The following is a 7,287-nucleotide window of genomic DNA, read 5'->3' as shown; positions in this document are numbered from 1 at the left end:
TCCTTTTTAATGAGACTTGGAACAGGCCTTCAAATTTTCTGTTCTTGTTGTTGAACTCCATAAAGTTCGATTCAGGAGCCGAACTGGCTGACTGGCATGCAGAAATGCAGTTCTGTCTGCTTAAAAAGCCTGTGATCAGGATGAAACACTTAAGAAAATGGAAGCAGAGATTTCCATTTCCCAGCAAAAATGGGGCTTTATAAACAATGGGAGAAATCTATGACTGGGCTATACTGGATGAATGGGGTAAAAAAATACTCTTAACTATACACTGTGTTCAGGAGGCTTTAGTCCTTGCCCTTTGCCCATTAATGCTGGGGAGTATGCGTATTCAACCCATAACATCAAGAAATGTGTCTCTACCTCCCCACTAATATCTAATCTGTAATGGAAACCTCTGGTGGGACTACCCACGCGTAGAGACTTAGATCTAAAAATGATATCTGATAATGTGAGGGCTTATAGCCTGGCAGGAATCCAGACCCCCAGGGTAACACAGTGCAATGATTAGAAGATAAAGTTAGACAAATGCGGTCTGAAGTAAAATACAAATTGCTAACTGTGCAGGCAACAAAATATTGGAACATGGGACTGGATAGATGCACTGTGGTTTAGGATCTTTAAGATGAGAGCAGATAGTTGGGCAAAGGATGACCTTCAAGAAGAATTCACATAGCTGGGACATCCAGGGTTGAGGCTGAATGGCTCTGCTGGTCTCCCCTGGTTATCTGGGCACCCGTGGAACTTTCTGTCCAGTTCCTTTTGTTCTGGGCCATGGAGGGAAAAAGATTGCTTTGCAGCACCCTCATAGCCTCTGCAGCTCTGCAGGAAGGCAGTGACTGGTGTCAAAACCATAGAATCATAGAACGGTTTGGGTTGGAAGGGATCTTAAAGATCATCTAGTTCCAACCTCTCGCCATGGACAGATGCACCACTCACTAGATCAGGTCATGGTGCTCAGTTTCTGCATATGAGATTCAGAAAGGAGTCATCCTCCCAGGCATCCATGACTGGATGGTGCCAGAAACTGGCCAGGAGCTGAGCTGAGCTGAACAGAATGGGTCACCTCCTCTACAGACCTGCAGCAAATCCTGTCTTGCAAGGCCTAGTGGATGGGTTTTGGCCACAACTGCAGATCTGTAATGACAGTAGGATTCAGAATTAAAAATATTTCCCTATTCCATTAGGCTGGGAGAGTTTTCTCCATGAAGTAGTATTTCCCTGCTTGATTCAAACAACTATATTTCACTTAATCAGATTCCAGCCATCTCTCTTAGCAGTTTACTCGATGCCCTTGGCTCTGAATGGAAACTCTTCACATTAGCTTGAGAAGCACTGGTTGTCTGCAGCTTTTTCTTTCCACCTCTGTAATGGGGCAAAGAAAAGTGGGACTGCTACAGCAACTTCAGCCTTCAGTACCTTGGTTTCCTTGCCCTGCTTTACCTGTGATGCACTGTGTTTTTGCTTCCTGCTAAGCAAATGCTTAATTGAATATACATGATTGGGTTCATATAGGGACTTCAGGGTAATATAATTCAATGTCCTAAAATATACATTAGGTCAGATTAGGTGATTTAGACTATATGACTATATGAAGCTATGAGAGACAGCCATGTGTCTGTCTGACTAGACTTCACAACATAGCGAACAGATTTAAATCTGCACTTGTGCTTTTTTCCTCTGGGAACAACTTGGGTGCACTCCCCCCCCCGTTTCCCGGGAAGTTTTGGCATAAAGCCTTGCTCCGAGTCTGGTTCTTGCACGGTGGTCCCAAGACCTTGCTTCATGGGCAGCGTGTTGACTGAGAGTCTCTCCAACATTAGTCATGGACACAGGAAATTAAAAAGCTAAAACTGAGACAGATAGGAAGAGCAAAGCATGACAATGCCCCCCAGCACATTCCTGTCTGAGCACTATTTTGGCCAGGCCACAGAAGGACAGAGAGCATTAGATTAGATACCACAGGCACAATTTTTATATTAATTATGTTGCTCTTAACTTCATTAGCAGGTACAGGGCAAGGCTTCCTGCTTGGACAAATTATGTCCATTTTATGCCTGCAGAGACTTTGGCTTGTATCTATGATGCTGCTTTTTCTTTTGCTTGATGTTTGTTCCCTCTCCGCAACTTTCTCCAGCACAGGCTGTAATGTGAGTTATATATTACACCACTTTTGCTAAGATCATCAGAAGCCTTTAGGCATCTAAAAATAAAACATTCCTCCCCTACTAATATTGAGCCCACCTGTAAATGGGATTTTTGCCTGTCTGAGAATTTCAGGATGCATTAGGATTCAGAGAGAAACCACAGGAAAAAATAACAGCTATTAGTCTCCAAACTGATCATGAAAGGCACATTAAAGAATGTATAAATAAAGAGTGGCTCTGCTCAGACCTACCCCTTGTCATTGTGTCACCTTTTTTCTTAGTTCATGGAGTAGTACAGAAAGTGAGTGAGAGAGATTCAAGTTAAGCCAACTATAAAAGCATATTAAGCTAATGCTGTATCCACTAACCTGCTATTTTGATTTGGCAGTCCAAGCCTGAAGGCAAATCCTGGACCCTTCCTCTTCCTCAGGAGCCCCAAAGTCCCCTTCAGGTCTGCAATAGCCACCTTGTTCTTCCTTTAACCTGAAGCAAGGGTTTGCTGCTGCCGAGCCCCAGGAGTAATGGACTGACAAGAACAGGGGTTAAATGTCTTTCCACTTCTGGAAGTCTGTTTTTGCCAAGTACTCTGTCCTGTCAGTTACAGAGGGAACAAACGCAAGCAGCAGCAGCAGCAGCAGCTGCTGATCTTGCTCTTTTCTAGTCTATAATTATAACGCCACTTGCCATCGGAAGGACCCCTTTCATTTGAAGGAAGAATCTTGTGATGGTTTGGCTGGCACCTCCAGTTTTCTACCATTGATTTCCCATCCCCAAAATGGGATGAACAAGAAGTGAGCATTTTTCTCTGAGACTTCTCTTGAAAAGTATGATCTCTCTGAGCCAGCCCTGTGAGGACACGAGTGAATAGCACTGACTACATCTAAGCAGGAAAACCGGAGACAACCCCACCAAACTTGGGAGCGTGCTCCAGCTGCACCTCAGTCCCACCATGGAGCACACCTTTGCTGCGTTGCTGGTTCAAACTGGGAAATCAGGACTCTGAGGTGTGCTGTAAACATCACCCATCCCTCAAAACAGGCAGAGTTGCTGCTACTAAAAGACTCGGTGAACTTATTAATGATGGTACATTTCAGCATGTGAAAGCCTTTCTGCAACTGCTGGATCTGCACAGGACATCTTCTCCCTTCCCCTTTGTAAAATGAAATGAACTGTCTTTTATGACCCCTGGCATTAAGAAGGAGCTGTAAAAGGTGCTAGACTGTAAAAGCCCAGGAAATGTCGTATAATGTTGCCATAAATCTCTACAGAGAATAAAATAATGCAACTGTGAAGTAAACAAAAAAATTGAAAGGGGGGGGGGGGAGAGAAAACAAGGTTTATAGATTTAATACATTTTACCATGAAAGTTTTCCCCACCTCCATGTTAGTCCCATAAGGCTATTTGCGGCCACTTATTTAATTAGAAATCCCTCAGAAAGAAAAGAAGTTGCTGCCATTATTTGCCTTTCTTCTTGTTGGCAATGGCAGAAGGAAGACACTTTGATGTCAAAACAGGCGAGACATTAGACTGTGGCATGTGTGTGTCAAGCAGTGGCCTGCGGCAAAAGATGACAAATCATTTTAACATTCAGTGACTTGGCATGAAGAAACATACTGCCTGATCCTATTACAGTGTCTGCCCTCTGCAAGTAAAATTCCTAACAACAGGGATATTTTAAGGTCATGGGTAAAATAATTACTTAGGCCTAAAACATTTTTCTTTGCTGAGTATAATCGTTTGCTGGTCTCACTGAGCAGTAAATAATAGCACCTCTGTGTGTCAGTGGGTATCAGGCGGTTTTCCTGGCAGCTTTTCATTCTTCCTGCAGATTAGAGCATCTGAGATTGCTCCTCTGGCTCTGAGCTGTTTTGCACAAGACATGAGATTTAGAGCTCCTATGTGTTCAGAGGTAGAAAGAAATACAGGTTTCCAGCTGTATAGCTCCATTGTGAGTGATTCTGTAGGAAACACTTCTCTTTTTATCACTAAGATGTCCCTAAGTCCTTGCTGGATGTTACCCAAAGACAGGCAATGTTTTTATCTCTCCTTCATTTCCTCCCTCCCCAAGAGAAGCATACTTGATTCGTGTAGAACCTTTGCTAATGTGGCTGCAGTGTGGTTTTACAGCACCCTGACTTGGCTAGGCATATCCTTTCCCAGGTAATGGTGCTCTCATTTTAGGGACATTTGAGGGTCCAGTCCCCATAGGTTGCTTGGGTCTACCTGAATTTGGGAGGAAGGGAGGAGGTAGTGACAGCTTGTAACTGCTGCTGCAGAGTTCCCAGTTAATGAACTTACTACCTTTTCTAGCTGATGCTTATATCTGTGTTACCATGAGTGAGTGGAGACCTTTATTGTAAATTTTAAGGCAGTCTTGCCTTTTAATTCAGCTCTTCAGTTTAGCTTTATATTGATATTTTGAATCCGCAACATTAACAACACATTGGTGGTTGGCTCCAAAAGCTTAATTATTATAGAAGGGCTGTGAAAGCCATCACACCAATTTCAAGGTTCAGCAAAGATTCCCTGTAGAGCTCTGCAAAAATCTTTTCTTTCAAGACATTAGAAGCTTCCTTCTTCTTTAGAGACAGAGGAAAAGGATGGGGACTTGGAAGGAAGGAAATAGCAGTAAATGGTGTTCCCAATTTCTGACAAAATTGTAAGCTAAGGCTAAGGCCTGAGAAAATACTGGTTAATGACAATCACACTCCTTTGCTTCTGCTTGATGTTGACATGGCTGTGACAGTCCTGCTGTGTAAGAAATGCCTGCTGGAGCTTTAAGAGAGCTGCTGGCAAGGAAGCCATGTACAGAACATTGCTACAGGAAGCACACAGCTAAGCAGAGCTGTAGGGATTCATCAGGGCACAGAGATGCCTGTGGTATCTGTTCCTCTGCTTCTCTACTGCTGGGCAGCAGTCTCACAGGGGTGTTACAGCACTGGGGATGGAGAGACACCAGGCACAACTGTCCCATGTCTTCTTCCTCCCCTCCATTGTTGTCCATGCCACTGTCAAGAGACAGCATGGCAGCAGCGGCAGGAGGAGCAGGGTGCCCAACAGGTGCTTTGTGCAGAAAAGATGGACCTGTTATACAGTGGTTTCATGGACACTGTTGATTTCCTGGCCTCCTCCCAGGTAGCAGCAGTTAAGCTTGGGTGGGGTTGCTTCTTTATGGCAAAAATCACCACCCCCACCCCCCCCCCCCCATGCAGGCTCTTTCATGCAGCCTCCCTCCAAATTGCCTGATAGTGAATCACCGTTGTTGCATGCTGCTCACCACTGATGAGCTTTCAACAAGTAGGGATAGATAGATTGTGTTGGGACAGCAGGCATTAGCTGGGCAAGGCATCCTTGGGCAATTTGACAGGAAAGGGGACATGGGTTCTCCGGAGCGTTATCTGCCTAGAGTTATCCAGGAACAAGCCTGGACTAGTTCCCAGAGATTCAACAATTTTGTAAAATAATTCTGATGGTTTATTCCAAGCTGTCACAGTGAAGACTTCTCCATCAAACACTGAACTCGCAACAGACTGAAGAACAGAGAGACCTGCAGTATGTGACATGTTATTAAGCACTGGAACTCCTCTGTCACACTTCCTCATAACTCTCTTTCTGCTGAATTTGTTGAATGAGCCAATCTATGCTACGAAGAGTCACCTGGGCAATCTGAGTGTGAAACACTTTAATACACTACTTAATGAAGAGGCACATTCAAAAAGGATGCCAACTGATTAACTGGCTAATGGGCAGCTGATGTGTGCAACATAATAGAGAAAATAAATAAATATACATTTTTGAAGGAATAATGGAGACAAAGTTCCATAAGGGATTGGCTTTGTATTGCCTCCCCTCTGCTATGTGACTGTTTCTACCGTAAGATGTAGAGATAATTGTAACCACTTATTAGATTTTTAAACAGAACAAAATCCACTGCAGAAAATTAAGTTTTACAGCAAATTCTTAAAATCTGATAGTAATGAGCAAAGACTTGCGAACTGTTGCTAGAATTTACCCTATAAACCACTAATTTTTTCACCTTCATATTTAAGAAATGATTTCACTGATCTTGGAGACCATTAAAAATCTATATGAAGTCTTATTAGGGACTTACAATGCAAATAAAAATCTCTTCAAGCCATGATAAGTAATACTTTGTTAAGACATTCACACCTTTGCTATCACATGCAATTATCTTTAAAAAGTGTTGTATTGCAGATAGCATGAAGAAATTATGTTCATATACATTATGTTCCTGAAAGGTTACCAAAAAAAGGATGAGTCTGCAAAGTGTGTAAAATAGTATTTCACATTTGCAATGAATAGTTTAATTTTATCACTTCTTGTCCTTTTTTTGACCTTTCCTGATGGACATCCTTAGAAAATATTATTGCATCATGAAAAACACCAAAAGAAGTCCTTTTGTTTTACAAGTGTGTATTGTAGACAAGAATTTGAGAGGTCTCATCCACAAAAATAGTTTTCAGAAGTTCCTGTATATGAAGCTCTACTAATGATCACTGCTAATGGTGTATTTTGAATTTATGTTCTCTTGATGTGCTTTGGACACATACAAATCACACAGAGACAAAACCATTTTAGTGCTGTGTAACTAGACAGGTTTTGCTAATATCATCCACGGGTGTTTAGCAAGATAGCGCAGTGTAACAGATGGTAGAAATCCATCAAATACAAGTTATCTCACGTGTTTGTGCTTCCTGCTCCTCTTTGCTCTTGATTTTTGTGCTTATTTACACTGGAAGATTTCTGGAATTCGTACTGTGTGCTAGTGAAGCTTCAAGCAAACAGTCCAGTATGTGTAACAACAATGTTAATGCCAATTTCCAAAGAAGTATCGTAATAACTAGGCTAAAATGTGGTTTGAACAGCATGAAAGAGTTTTCTTATTGAAAGAAGTGAATAATTACAGTGTTGGGAATAGGGCAGTATTAAAGAAGCTGCTGTCAGATTTTCTTAGATGATAATATATTGATTTTTGCTTTATTTTTCTACTTACTGTCACTCGCTGCTGGAACTCCTGTCTTAAACAAATCAGTAAATAAACATAAAATGCTCTTTGCCCATAGAATGAGCATGTAGAAAGCTGTAGAGAACGTCTGATATCTTTCAGTCTCTTTCATG

This window comes from Psittacula echo (assembly GCF_963264785.1).
Source record: "Psittacula echo genome assembly, chromosome: 1".
NCBI lineage: Eukaryota > Metazoa > Chordata > Aves > Psittaciformes > Psittacidae > Psittacula > Psittacula echo.
Note: the sequence above shows the minus strand (reverse complement) of the source record.